Source organism: Notamacropus eugenii, chromosome 1 (assembly GCF_028372415.1).
Source record: "Notamacropus eugenii isolate mMacEug1 chromosome 1, mMacEug1.pri_v2, whole genome shotgun sequence".
NCBI classification, from domain to species: domain Eukaryota; kingdom Metazoa; phylum Chordata; class Mammalia; order Diprotodontia; family Macropodidae; genus Notamacropus; species Notamacropus eugenii.
Window position 1 is genome coordinate 351571152 of NC_092872.1, and position 14811 is coordinate 351585962.

General features: G+C 37.4%; 1 protein-coding gene across 5 annotated transcripts in view; it reads left to right on the forward strand.

Annotated features, from left to right (window-relative positions):
• Positions 1-14811, forward strand: part of MOK (MOK protein kinase) — a 117895-nt gene that overhangs the window by 32963 nt on the left and 70121 nt on the right. The window lies entirely within an intron of this gene.

Genomic DNA, 14811 nt, shown 5'->3' on the forward strand with positions numbered 1-14811 from the left:
GAAGAAGCATTCCAGGCAAATACGGAAGTTTTATACAAAGGTGGGATTTGGCTTTGCTGCCAGATCAAGACCATTTCTCACAGTGTATTACTCACTCCATGATGTGCCATTGTACCTTCCTATCATCTCTCAGGCAGTATAGACAGCCGTAGCAAGAATCAGTGTATGCACTTTCCACCAGCCTTGGAAACCTAGGGGATCCCAGAGGACTGGGCTGAGGGACTTCTTCTCTCTAAATAATTCCTGGATGAGCCTAATTATTCGTAATTGAGGGATGAGAACATGAAGCATGGTACAGTAGAAAAGGAACTGGCCCTGGAGTTAGGGGCTTGGGTTCAAATTCTACCTCTGACACTACATATGTAACCTTAAATAAGTCATTTAACAACTCACTGGTCCTCCCTTTTTTCTCTAGATTGAAAAGAGAGAAGGGGAAACTAGAGAAGAGGTAGATTAAGGGAGGGATTAGTTTTCTGCAAAGCAAACTATAGTTTGGATAATTAAGGAAATACAAAAGTATTTATAACTCCTTTTGAGTTAGCACAGAATAGGAATCTGAAAGGATATCTGTTAGTTAGGATATGACTGAATGAGTTATGGCATATAAATACAATGGAATATTATTGTGCTATAGAAAATTATAAAGGGGATGGCTTTTGAGAAACCAGGAAAGACTTAAGAGAACTGATACCGAATAAAGTGAATGGACCAAACTATTTCTACAGTGATGGCAATATTATAAAGGCAAACAACTTTCAAAGACTTAGGAACTCTGATCAGCATGATAACCAATCACAATTCCAAAAGTTATATACTGTCTTCCTCCTGAGGGAGAGATGAAAGATTCAGGGTATAAAATAATACACATGTTGATGTCTAAATATGTCTAGTATCTACATGTAATGCTATATATATGTTTATATACATATAGATGTATATTTTTGAGCGTTCATATATATAGTTTTGCTTGCCTGTATATATTTGTAACAGTTTTTGGTTTTTTTTATGTTCTCAATTTGGGGGGGAGAGGTAGGAAAGATAGATTTTGCTGATTGAAAAAAATTAATTTAAAAAAGAATCAATGAAAATAAATGTGAAGTAAGGTGGTTTAGCAGTAACAAATCTCAAACTAAATTACAAAGTGATAACTATGAAAATTCTGGTACTGGTGAAGAAATACAGTGGTAGATCAGTGGAACAGATTAGGTACAAAATACACAGTAGGAAATGATGGTAGTAATCTTGTTTTTGATAAACACAAAGATTCACACTTTTGAGACAAAAATTTACTATTTGATGAAAACTGCTGGTAAAACTGGAGAGCAATTTGGTAGAAACTAGATATAGACCAGTTCTTATACTATATACTATGATAAAGTCAAAATGGGTACATGATTTAGATATAAGCAAATTAGGGGAACATGGAATAGTTTACCTGTCAGATTTATGGATGAGGGAAGAATTTATGACCAAAGAAAAGATAAAGAACATTGCAGGATGTAAATTAGATAATTTTGATTACATTAAATGAAAAAGGGTTTGCACAAACAAAATCAATGTAGCCAAGATTAGAAGGAAAGCAAAAAACTGGGGAAAAATTTACAGCAAATATCTCCGATAAAAAAGACCTTATGTCTCGAATATATAGAGAACTGACTCAAATTTATAAGACTACAGATCATTTCCCAATTGTTAAATGGTCAAAGCATATGAACAGGCAGTTTTCAGATGATGAAATCAAAGCTATATATAATTATATGAAAAATGCTCAAAATCACTATTGACTAGAGAAATGCAAGTTTATAAAACCTCTGAAGTACCCACCTCACGTCTATCAAATTGACAGTTATGACAGAAAAGGAATATGACAAATGTTGGAGGGAATGGGGGAAAATTGGGATACTAATACACTGTTCACCAACAGTTTTAAACTGATCTAACCCTTCTGGAGAACAATTTGGAACTATGTCCAAAGGGCTATAAAATTGCATGTACTTTGACCCAACAATCCCACTACTAGGTCTCTATACCAAAGAGATTTAATTTAAAAGAAAAAAGGAAAGGACCTATATGAGGAAAAATATTTATAGCAGGTCTTTTTGTGGTGACAAAGAATTAGAAATTGAGATATCCATCAGTTGTGGAATGGCAGAAAAAAGTTTTGGTATATGATTGTGATGGAATACTATTTTGTATAAGACATGATGAGCTCGGTGCTCTCAGAAAAAACACGAATTGATGCAGTGTGAAGTGAGCAGAACTAAGAGAACATCATACGCTGTAATGGCAATATTGCATGATGATCAGTGGTGAGTGACTTACTCATCCTCTGCAATGCAGTGATCTAAGACAATTCCAAAGGACTCATGATGAAAAATGCTATCCACACCTAGAGAAAGAACTGATGGAATTTGAATGTAGATTGAAGCATACTTTTTTTACATCCTTTATTTTTCTTGGTTTATTTATTTATTTTTGGGGTCTGTTTTCTTTTGCAGCATGACCAAAATGGAAGCATGTTTTGTATGTCTGCACATGTACAACCTATATTAGATTGCTTGCTGTCTCAGGGAGGGTAGAGGAGAGGGAGGGTGAGAATTTGGAGCTCAAAATTAAAAAAAAAGAATGTCTAAAAATTTTTTATGTAATTGGAAAAAGTATTTTAAAAATATTTCTTGAAGCATATCTGTGTTATTTTTTTTTTTTGGTCATGGCAATCAGATAGTCTACTGATTATTATTTTTTGCTCCTTGATCTATTTTCCAGGTTAATTTTTTTTTTTTTACTCTGAAATACCCTGTATTTTCTTCTGTTTTTTCAATCTCATGGAGTTATTGGCTTCTTTTTGGTCCATTCTGATTTTCAGGGAGTTTGATGTTTGGGCAAAGTTTTGTATCGCTTTTGTCACACTATTAATTTCTTTTCCAATTCTTCCTTATCTCTGATTTCCTTTTTAGCTTTTTTCCCTCTCTCTGGTGCTTTGACATCTTTTGTAAAAGACATTCTAAACTCTTAAAAAAACCCCAAACCTCTTTATCTCTTCCCAGAACTCTAATTGAATTTGTCCAAGTTGTGTTTTCCTTTGAACCTTACTTAGCATGTAGATGTTTTCAAGTTATTCTCTTCAGGGTTTGTGTCTTGAGTGTCCCTGTTATAATAGTTTTTTTATGATGGGATTCTTTTTTGGTTTACTCATTCTTCCAATTTACTTCATGATTCAAACTTTATGTTAGGGGCTGAACTCTGCGTATTTCTGGGTGGAAGGTCCTGGCTAGTCCTGTTGCTCTGGTTCTTGGGTTATTGCTTGTTGTGTTGTGCCAAGCTGTCAGCTCCAGCTTAGGCTGGGGACCTGCAAGCTATCAGTGCTTTCAAAGTGGTCTGATCCAAGGCAAAATCTGATTTCACTTTCCTAGTCTGAGATCTGCAAGTTTCTGACTTGGGTTTGGGTCTGAGAAGACTGCTGTTAAACTCATCCACAATTAACTAGCTGGATTTTTGTTGAGAATTCCCACCCTCGTTATTCTTTTGCAGGCCTCAGACTTGGATGGAAGTTGGAACTGAGAGCCTGCTCTGCCCTTGGAGGGTGAGAAGGTCTAAGCCACACCACTGCTATTTGCTTCTGAACTTTCTCCTTTCTTGGTACACAGGCCAGGGCACGAGACTACTCCTCAGCCTGAAATGCCACCCCTGGGTACAGGTCCCCATCTCACTCTTCCCTGGATCAGTTACCCAGAACTGGGCTGTGATTGACAAGGCTGCAGGTTGACATTTCTTTCCAAACCACGCATGAGGTCATGGTGCTCTAGTAGAGCTATTGGGCCTTATCTTGCCCTGGTACCTAGTGTCTTCCTGCACTAAAGTCCTTTATATGGTCTGCTTCTGTCTAGACTCTATCCCAAATATCCAGAAACCTCTTTGTCTCCCTATGCATACCTGAACTAGAAAAGTGACTCTCTGTGACTTTTTCTTGGATTTCCTGACCAAGATGCAGTCTGGTGCATTTTATAGATCTCTTTGGAGGAGTTTTGTTGGAGAACTCATTGTACTTCTTCCCAACCCTCAACAAATCATTTTCTAATGTTGAATCATTGATGGTGTCAAGGATCTTGGTGGTAAGAACTTTCTTTTCTGATTCAGTAGCTTTGGTTGCTGAAAAGGTGCAGGCTTAAGCACATGCAGAGGAAATTGCTAGGGAACATCTCCACAGGGGATTATTTCCTTGTGTTTTGATATCCAGGCTAACAGCAAGGGCTGGTGATCTGAGGAAGTGTTGGGATGGTAGAGCTGATATTCCTATGGTTCTTGTGCTTACTTGCCAGTTAGTGGCAGTTGGTGTTGGTGGTAGTGGGAGTGGTGAGCCTCTTTTTCAAAGAATGCTGTTCTCAATGATGGCCACAAAGCAGAAGCCTAACTGGAAGCCTACTTGGGGCTAGGGGGAACTCTTATTCCAGGAGCTTTAACCAGCTATCTCCACCACAGACATTGAGTTGTTTTGACCCACTTGACCATGCAGCCACTTGTTTCTCTCAGTGTGGCTTGTTGCTTAAGGTAGACTTATTTACCAGTCTTGTTAGTGGCAGTAGGTCAGCATTTGATGTTGATGATCGCAAGGATGGCAGGTCCATTCTCCACATTGCTTGTTCCTCCAGAAATGATGGTTTCAAAGCCTTGATTGGAAGCAGAGACAGTGGTCTGGTGGGCACTGCTATTCCTAGGCCTCTTGGGTTAATCTGCAGGGAACAATATGTTTCTACTAAACATTTATATTATTATAGTGAAACTCTGGACTTACTCCAGAGTATACTAATACTATGTATACTAATAGCAGATTGGGTCCTCAGAACTTGGCTGTCTGCATGTCTCCATTAGGGCTCTAGGGTTACCCCTGAATGGTGTTCTTCTAATGCATTTGGCTCAAACCTCCAGTTCACTGTACCTTCCAGTATAAATGACCAGTAGTTAGTCCCAATATCTTCTAATTAGTTAACATCACTTAACCTTTACAAATGGATATTTACTGAAAAGAAATAGTAAGAATAAAACAAAATCTCCTCTTTCCCCAAGCCAGGGCATCTCTCCTCTACCACCTTAGCCCTTGGGCCAAGAGGCTCAAGTGTAAAGTAACTGCTACAAAATTTCATCTTGTCAGGGTCACTTTTGAATGTGACAAACCATTGGACCAGTTCTTCTCTTGCTGCAGGACATAGTGTGGTAGTTGCTGGACTGTGTCCCCACAGTTTGCTCCTTGGGGCTGCACTCCTCATTTGACTTCTATCAATGCCAGTGGGAGCTTCATAACTCTCAAACTTTTAAAGTTATCATTTAGTCAATGGTGGAGGGAGGAATAGTAGAGGAGAGAAAACTTAAACCTCCTCTCCACCCCCTGCCAAGGGCAGTTCCTTCCCAATAGTTCTTCATCACTGGTTCTGATCACCACCTAACTGGGCAACTGCTAGAATCTGTGATCATGAACAAACTGGCTACCTGGGTTACATAGGCCGTGAGCTGTTTCAGCCAAATAAAAACAAAATATTTTCTGTATGGCATCATTTACTTTTATCCAGTGATCCAAAGTCCCAATGATACTTTCAAATTGAAAAAAGATTGAAAATGGAAAAACTTGAGATTGAAATTCAAATAAAAAATTGAAATTCATATTGAAAAAAAATTATCCAAACCTAATTTACTTTTAATTGATTCAGTCAAGATGTCTGGTCCTTATGGTGATTAAATGTATCTGGGGTGGACACTTACCCTTATACCTTCTAATCCAAAGATTATTCCATTTAGAAGAGAAAAGCAAAATTGGAGCTGAACAGTTCAAGTTTATTCACTATTATAGTATTATTATAACATATAATTATTATATTTATATTATTACATAATGTATTATATAATTATGTATTAATATTATGTTATATTTTTATTATTGTATATTACATATGATTATATAATACTATATTATTACATTATATTGTAATATCATCATATATTAACATGAAATCCTTGGAGGTTGTTTTTCCCTGCTAAATAGTAGACTGTGGGATCATACTCATTCTTTTTCTAAAGTCTTTTAAAATCTACAGTACATATCAGATTATTCCTGGTGTTTGTCTCCTCCCATTCTCTATCATAGACTGCGTGGTAGTGTGGTCATTTGTTCTTAAAGTTCCGATTATTTCTTCTTCAACAACCAATTCCTACTTTGTGGAATAGGATCATAGATTTAGAAGTAGAAGGGATCCTAGAGGTCATTTAATTCAGTGTCTCATTTTGTTAATAAAACTGAGGCCCAGAGAGGTTGGTTGATTTGTCCAAGGTCACACATGGCAAAATCGACATTTGAACTGAGATCTCCAGATTCTAATCACATCATTCTTTCCACTGTTGGGATGTTGTAGGAGGTATCTTTTTTTTCTGGTAGGACTTGAACTAGATTAGTTGTGAGATCTTATGCTTATTCCACCAACATAGCTTTCAACCCTTATAATAGTTTAGTAGATGCTCTTTCAGAGTTTCTGTGACCAAAAAATTCATTACTCTGAGGTGAGAACAGCAGGCATACTGCCCATCACTTAGGCCACACTCACTCCTGCCTTTCCAGCTTAATTTGCTTTGCTGTAGCTGGCAGAGTTTTTGAGAAGCCACGCCATATTTTCATTAAGATTTCAGTTGAAGAATATTGGGGTAAAAAAAGATGGACTTTTGTGCCAAGGAGTAATTATCTTGTATTTATTTTTGTATACACTTGTGTATATTACATGTTGTTTCTTCCAAAAATAATGTAAGCCTCTTGAGGACAGGGATTATATCATATTTTTATATGTGCTCCTAGTGCTTAGCACAGTGTCTGACATCTAGTAGGCACTTAATAAATGCTTGTTTTAATCTTTTTAAAATTAATTTATTTCACCCCTTCTTTTGTCCCTTTCCTTTGCCTGCTCAGTTAAGCATGTGGTTCAGAAATCTCTTCCTGCTTCCCCATCAGCCTCCTAAGTAGTTTTCTTTTGCTGTCTTCTTTTCCAGGAAGCTTTTCTTTGACTTTTCCTCATTATTTCTCTTCACTTCCATTTTGTTCTGAATTGTTTTCTGATTCATGGCCTACACCATTATTTGTTCCTTCTTTATTTTCTGTTTTTTTGTTATGAGATTTAAACCTTTTAACTACCAAATATGAGGAATGAACTTAAGCTCAAAAGAAAGAATTCTCACTGCAGAATTAAAAAAACACAAACGTCAGAGCAGAAAAAATTAAATGTATGATATAGGATCTTTTCAAAGAATCAAAGGTCTGAGAGAGAAAATGGCAGATTTAAAAATACTGAATGGAGAAAGATTTGACAAAAGAAAAGCAAAAGGCAGCAAAATAACTTGTCTTGAAGACATGATGTTCAGAGTTAACTTAAAGATTAATTAATTAATTGTGATGGCTAATAATTAAGTCTCTCAGAACATGACATTAATAAATTTGAATAGGAAATAATCTAAGAAAACTATCTAGAACTTCAGAGTAGTGATGGCAGAGCCTTAACTGATCAAAACAATAGGTCACCAACAGAAAAAAAAACAACAGAACTCCATGCTTCACATTTCAAGACCTCTAGTGATTAAATTTCACAGTTTCAGTGACAAATTTTACAAACCTGAAGAAAAGGCCAATTTGGAGAACAGTGAATTATTCTGCATTTGTGAGAAATTGCAAGAGAGAACAGAATAATACATTCCAAAAAAGAAAGCTAAAGCTGTAACCCAGAATGACATGTTTTGAAAACATGGGCCTAATTGTCAATAAAAGAGGGGCTTGGGGGAGGAGCCAAGATGGTGGAGTGAAAAGATACACATATGCTAGTTCTTAACCCACAGCCCACAAAATACCTGTAAAGAACTCTCAACAAATTCTGGAGCAGCAGAAGCCACAGAACAACAGAGTGGAGGAGATTTCTATCCCAGAGAGACCTGAAAGACCAACAGGAAAGGTCTGTCGTGCACTAGACATGGAGCAGAACCTAGCCCTGCCTTGGCCACGCGGCACCGAGGGGAACAGATCTGAGCAGGCTTCAGGGACGAAATCTCCAGTGGCAGCATAGATCCCTCAACCCACAGGCGCCAAAGGTCAGTGAGAAGGTCTTTTCAGCTGGCTGAGAGGGGAGTGGGGTGTCCCCATAACTCTGGTCTCTTCAGGAGGCAGCAGTAGAGGCAGCAGCAAATGGGGCTCCCAAAGCAGACAGTAGCCCACATCCATTGTTGAATGTCTCATCTTATACCCCCTGAGGGAACTGAACCCCGTGTGGTGGCCCTGCCCCCACCTGAGCAGCTGATCTTAAGCTCACACTGAATAGCAGCCCTGCTCCCACCTAAAGCCCTGAGGCTTGGGAGCAGCTCATTTGAATTTCAACCCCCAGTGCTGGCTTGGCAGAGCTGGAGGCCAGGAGGTTGTGGAGAGGAAACTCAGAAGTCAAGTAACTGGTTGGGAAAATGCCCAAAAAAGGGAAAAAGAAAAATAAGACCATAGAAGGTAACTTTCTTGGGGAACAGGTGTCTCCCCCCATCCTTTCGGGTGAGGAAGAACAAGGCATACTGTCAGAGGAAGTCAAGGCCTCTGTGCCCCCAAAGGGAACTTAAACTGGGCTCAGGCAATAGAAGACCTTAAAAAACAAGTTAGCAGCTTACTAAAGGAGAACTAAAAAAATGCTGAGGAAAATAACAGCTTTAAAAAGAGGCTAACTCAATTGGAAAAAGAGGTCCAAAAAGCCAACGAGGAGAAGGAGGTTTTAAAAAGCAGAATTACTCAAATTGAGGAGAAGGTTCAAAAGTTCACTGAACAAAATAATTCGTTGAAAGAGAGAATTGAGTTCGGGGAAATGAATGACTATGAGTTAAACCAAGCAGTTAGTAAACAAAACCAAAAATTTGAAAAAAAAGATAATGTGGAACAACTCATTGGAAAAACAACTGACCTGGAAAATAGATCCAGGAGAAACAATTTAAAAATTATTGGACTACCTGAAAACCATGATCAAAAAAAGAGTCTAGACATTATCTTCCAGGAAATTATCAAGGAAAACTGCCCTGATGTTATAGAATCAGAGGGCAAAATGGATATTGAAAGAATTCACCGATCACCTCCTGAAAGAAACCCAAACAGAGAAACTCCTAGGAATATTGTGGCCAAATTTCATAGTTCCCAGATCAAGGAGAAAATACTGCAAGCAGCTGAAAGAAACAGTTTGAGTACTGTGGAAATACAATCAGGATAACACAGGATCTGGCAGCTTCAACATTAAGGGATTGAAGGGCTTGGAATAGAATATTTCGGAAGTCAAAGGAACTGGGATTGAAACCAAGAATCACCTACCCAGCAAATCTGAATATAATACTTCAAGGGAAAAAATGGTCCTTCAGTGTTATAGACAACTTTCAAGAATTCATGTTGAGGAAAAGACTAGATCTGTATTTAAAAATTTGACTTCCTAAGACAAGAATCAAGAGAAGCATGAAAAGGTAAACAGAAAAGAAAAATCATAAAAGACTCTCTAAAGCTGAACTGTCTACATTACTACATGGAGAGAAAATATTTTTAACTCTTGAATCTTTTCTCAGTATTTGGGTAGTTGGAGAGATTGTACATACACACACACATACACATAGATAGATAGAGAGTACAGGGTGTGTTATATCAGAAGAGATGATATCCACCCCCACCCCCCCACAAAAATAAAATAAAAATTAAGGGGTGAAGGAGGAAAATTCCAGGAAGAGAAAAGAGTAATGGAACAGGGCAGGCTATAACTCATAAAAGAGATAAGAAAAATCTTATTCAATGGAGGAGATAAAGGAGAAGGGGAGAGGGGAAAGCTACTCTCCCCACATGTGGCTGAAGGAGGGAATAACATGCTCACTAAATTTGATATGAAAATTTATATCACATCACAGGAAAGTAGGAGAGGAGGCAACAAGTGGAGTGAGGGGAATGTTAGAAGGGAGGGCAAATGGGAGAAGGGAGTCACTAGAAATAAACACTTTTGAGAAGGGAAAAGGTCAATTGTAGGAGTAAAAATAAGGGGGGATAGAGTAGGTCAGAGGACAATATAATTAGTATTACACAGCATAACTATTATGGAAGTCTTTAGTCTGTATTGAATTGCTTCCCTTCTCAGTGGGGCTGGGGAGGGAGAGAAGTTGGAATTCAAAGTATTAGAAATGAATGTTGAGAATTTTTATTGCATATAATTGGGAAATAAGAACTACAGGAAATGGGGTATGGAAATTTATCTTGCTCTGCAAGAAAAGAGAGAAGATGGGGGTAGGACAGGGGTGGGGTGTGATGGAGGGGAGGGTACATTGAGGGAAGGAGTGATCAGAATGCAAGGTATTAGGAAGCAGGGGGAGGGGAGTGATGGGGAGAAAAATTGGACATGTTACAAAGTGAGGTAAAAGCAATTAGTATTAAAACAATAGACTGAATTAATTACTGCGAATAAATCAATGACATCTTTAGTTTGGAGAAAAGAATTTCAGTCTAAATTTCCTAGAGGAAGGTAACCTCTGATAAAATTTGGCATTGATGGAAAAGTCAAGGTTTTAATGGTAAATTTGATTTTATGATTGGCATTTAATCAGGAACTAGAACATGTATAGAAAGGCATGTCAGCCACGTAAGACTTGCCTCAAAAGATGTTCCTTAGCCAAAGTAAAACTATAATCATATTTGAAACCTGGTTATTGGAACTTGCCATTTTTAGATGCTATGGGACTATTAAGGGACTGTTCTTCTGAGTCTAACTCCAGGTATGGGTAGCAAGAAAGGTGGTCTGAGCCTCCAATCCATGATGTCAGTAAGCTGATGAGATGCTGGCATGAACTGCATAAGGTGATCTCAAGGGAAGGGTGGGAGAGAGGCTGTTCAGCATGGGCTGAGGTGGGATTCTTCTGACTCAGTTTCCCCACTGACACCTGGCAGACTTTAAGCCTGACTGAAGGCAAGTGGATTACCTAATCCTGCCTGGAATTGACATGAAATTGGGGAGATACTGTATCCCTGCAGTGTCCCTACTCTTGGTGGCAATTTCCTATAGTCAAAAGATTTGTAAGCTTAATACCAGATCTGTTCAATTATAGATTTATGGTAGGGGAACATCTGAGGTTGTCTAAAATTAAGCTATTAGGCATAGGACTTTAGACCAACAACAATAAATTAGGGTCCTTTAATTCTTAGTAATACTGTGGAGACAATTAGTCAAGAGCTTATGAAGTTAGCAACATAAATATTATTTGTGTCTCAGTTGGTTAATGTTTAAAAAAAAATTTTTTTTGTGATCTATATTGTAAGTGCTTTAAAAAGAAGTATCACCTGACTAAAAGTTTGAATTGCTTTATCTGTTATAAACTGTGTTAAAAATAAAAAAAATAAAATAAAATAAAAGAGAGGCTTTTGATGCATTCCTCTAAAAAAAATAGTTGAATAATTTATTTAACTTTTAAATACCCAAACAACAGCTTGAGAAAGTAAGTACAATTACATTGAAAAGGCTAAGTAATGAAACCAGTTCTCTTATGTTTATGTTATTATTGTTGTTTTTTTTTTTTAAAAAAGTTGATCTGTGGGGTAAAAGGAACAACAAAGGGAGATCATCGAGGAAAAAAAAGGACCTAAGGGTGGGAGATTAGGATAAAGGATGGGAGAGACTGAGATGTGGAATTAAAGGGAAGGGTCTTATTACACAAAGGGAAAGGAGGAAGTGCCACCACAGAACATTCCTGTAGTAGTGGTATATTTCTGCATTTTAGAGAGGGACCTTATAAAGCTTTTGTTTGGGGGGTCAATTTGCATATCACTCTAGGAGAGAGGATGTATGAATTTTCAAGGGCAGCTGGCACCCAAAGTTGTGGTGGGGGATAGTCAACCAAACATGATTAACATGCCTTTAGCAATAGAACTTAGTAATGGCAAGGGCAGAGGGCAGGAGTTAGGACTGGTCTTCAAAATGTGGGACTCCTCCATTATCCAAAACAGATTATTTCATCAATTCATTTCTAGAGTGAGGCATATGAGAAGTTAGAGATGATTAGGTAAGATCTACAATGGCAATGACAGAAATGGGACAGAAGAGGTAGATCAAACTTGGTACTTCTGAAACTTTCTCTTCATGAGGGACATAAAGAAAATAAAGAAATAAATAGCCCATGGATCAGAACACCAAATTCAGAATAGATTGGAAGAGAACCATCAAGGGAGACAAAGGAAAACTGCTTAGAAAGTGGAATGGCAAAATAAAATACTTAACTAAAGGTTTGGAGGCAAGGCAAAGAGGAAGGATTTTGAATCACCTGTTTAACTGGGAGGGAAAGAAGAAGAGTCAAAAAGAGAGGGAGAAAGTGATTTTATCTGTCCTTCATTAAACATTTTTTAGGCTTCTCCTAGGTGCCAAGCACTCTGTTAGCTGCTGGGGACACAAAGATGTAAATTAAACAGTTTTTTCCTTCAAGGATCTTGCAATTGACTACATGTATTGCAGGATAGTTTCTGTGGGGAAGGAGCTTGTAGCTGCGTAACTAAAGAAAGAATTCACCGTTAGAAGATCTTACTTGATCGAGACTGGAAGTGATACAAGGGATTCAAAATGGTAAAGGTGAGGATAGAAGGCATTCTAGTCAGTGAAAAGGCAGAGAGATGAGAGATGGAGTCTTATATGTGAAGAACAAGAAGGCCAGCTTGGGAGGATTGTAGTATGCATGAAGAGCTAACAGTATGTTGGGGCTAGTTTGTGAGGAGTTTTAAATGTCAGAAAGAGAAGTTTATATTTAATTTTAGGAGTACTAAGAAGTCATTTGAACTGTTTGAGGGCATGATCAGATCTGTGCTTTAGGAATATCACATCTGCAACTGAGTAGAAGCTGATGAGGTAGGATACTAGTTAAGAGGTTGTTGAGATGGTGTAAGTGAGAGGTCAGTTAATCTTCCAGTAAGCATGTATTAAGCATCTACTATTTTCCAGGCACTATGCAGACATTTCCTGCTCTCAAGGAACTTACAGACTAATAGAGGAGATGCCACGCAAACAACTATGAACAAATAAACTACATACAGAATAAGTTGGAAATAATCAACAAAGAGAAGGATTAATATTGAGGCTTCCTGCAGAAGGTGGGCTTTTAGCTGGACTTAAAGAAATCCAGGGAAGCCAGGAATATGAGATGAGGAGGGAGAGCATGCCAGCCGTTTGGGACAGCCAGTGAAATGCCCAGTTGTGACATGGAGTGTCTTGTTCAAGAAATAGCAAAGAGTCCAGTGTCACTTGATCTAAGAGCACTTTGTGGAGAATAAAGTAGAAGATGACTGGAAAGGGTGGGTAATGAAGGTCTTTGAATGCCAAATAGAGGATTTTATATTTGATTCTGGAGGTGATGGGGAGCTTCTGAAATTTATTGAGTAGAGAAGTAGGGAAGTGACGTGGTCAGACCTGCACTTTAGGAAGATCACCTGTGGTAAACCAATCAGCAGGCCATTGCAATATTCCACCCATGAGATGATGGAGGCAAAACTAGAGTGTAGGCTGTGTTCTTAGAGACAAAGAAAGAAATGTAATAATTATTGTAGAGGTATAATTGATTTAAGATTTGTAGTTGATCAGATATGTGAGGTGAAGGAGAGTAAGGAATTGAGAGTGAAAGAAAGAAATGAACAACTTTAATAAATTCAAAAGAACTTGGAATAAAGCAGGTAAATAGGGCTGGGTGTTGGGGTGAATCTGTAGGAAGAACATCTGAGTATTAGCATCAGAGTGGTATAACAAAAGAAATGGAACCTAACACAAACATAACCTTTATAACTAAAAAATGGAATGATTAAGTACGGTAGTGAAATGAAAAAATATGCAAAATGGATAAGAAAAATAAACCACAGTGGTAATTATCAGTTCACAGTGTATAAATTATAACAAGAAACAGAGTTTTCAGAGGAGGAAAGGCATTGCTAATAACTTTAAAAAATACACACCATTACTACTAGTAAGAGATGCAAATTAAAACAGCTGGCAAAATAAATAAAAGCAATGAAATGGAATGTTTATGTGGTTGTGGAGAAGTGGATTCACTCACTGCTGATGGAGTAGGAAATTTGGAGAATTGTACACTGAGAGATTGTTTTTCGGTAAGTCTTATACTTTACAAGCATAAACAATATAATCCAGTAATTCTGTTGTTGAGAAGTGCTAATAAAAACAGAAGAGTTGCTTGAAGATTTTCAGAGCAGTGTTCCATGAAAATAAAAAAAAAGACAAATAACCTAAATGAAGGAATGGTTATATTAATTATATCGCATTGATATAATAGAAAATTATAATATTAAGACAAACAAGTATGAGGACTATGAGGAAATCTGAAACAGGCTTTATGAAATAATTTAAAGTGAAACAGAACCAGAAGGACAAAGTAGATAGTAAGAAAAAATCAGAAAGGACAAAGAATTGTGATGAGGATTTACAGAGACTGGTATTTTAAAAGTGCTATGATATTGTATGAATCAAAATTAATTTTAATGTAGATAGTTATTAAATAAATTTAATTTATAATGATGTCTAGTGTCATGTTTTAAAACATTAGATAATTCTAAAGTAGATTCTCCCGAAGTATCTCTGTCTCTCTGTCTTTTTCTCTGTCTCTGTCTTTGTCTCATTTGTGCAAAAAAAACCCCCAAAAAACAAAAAATTCTTCTGGGAGTGTAACCAGGGATAAACTTAGTGTCCATCCAAAGCTACATATGCCTTGATTTTCAGAGTTTAATGGTGAAAATTAGTGCATCTAACCATTCTT